Consider the following 631-nt stretch of genomic DNA (forward strand, 5'->3'; position numbering starts at 1 on the left):
GTTTTTACTTCTTAATGTTTTCAAAACACTTAAGCAAATCTATGACTTGTCATTTAGACAAGTTTACCATCATTAAAATCTAATATGTTAAATGTATAAAGTTGTTGTTTATGTTTTCTTAGTAATATATAAAAAATATAAAATTATTAAGTCATATAAATAAATACTGTCTTTTGTGAAAGAAAAACATGATCTAACCCAAAGAAGCATTGTGACAAAAAATACTTGTAAAAGCAGAAATGAGCCCACCCAAAATGTTATATTAATATGCGATTTTGATTAATAATAAAAAAAAATAGAATAAGTGGAAAAATGCTTTCCCCTGGTTTGGATGAGACAGAGGCGGACACCAGAGGACACTAAAACTGCCATCATGAAGAGCCCCCCAAATAATGAACACTGGGTTCTGACTCATAAGGCGTTATTCCTTCTGGCATCCCTCAACTACACGCATTTCAAAGGTCATTAGGCATCCAGCACACACTAAAACAAGGACATAAAAACCCGTTAAAATAAAATTACTTATAAATAGTTATAAAACTGCTCTTTGCATATATATTTTTAAACTTTTCGATAGTAATTATGTCAAAATAAACAACACAGAGACACCACTTAAAGCCAAGTTAAAAAA

Source organism: Condylura cristata, unplaced genomic scaffold (assembly GCF_000260355.1).
Source record: "Condylura cristata isolate star-nosed mole 26May11 unplaced genomic scaffold, ConCri1.0 scaffold00002, whole genome shotgun sequence".
Lineage (NCBI taxonomy): Eukaryota > Metazoa > Chordata > Mammalia > Eulipotyphla > Talpidae > Condylura > Condylura cristata.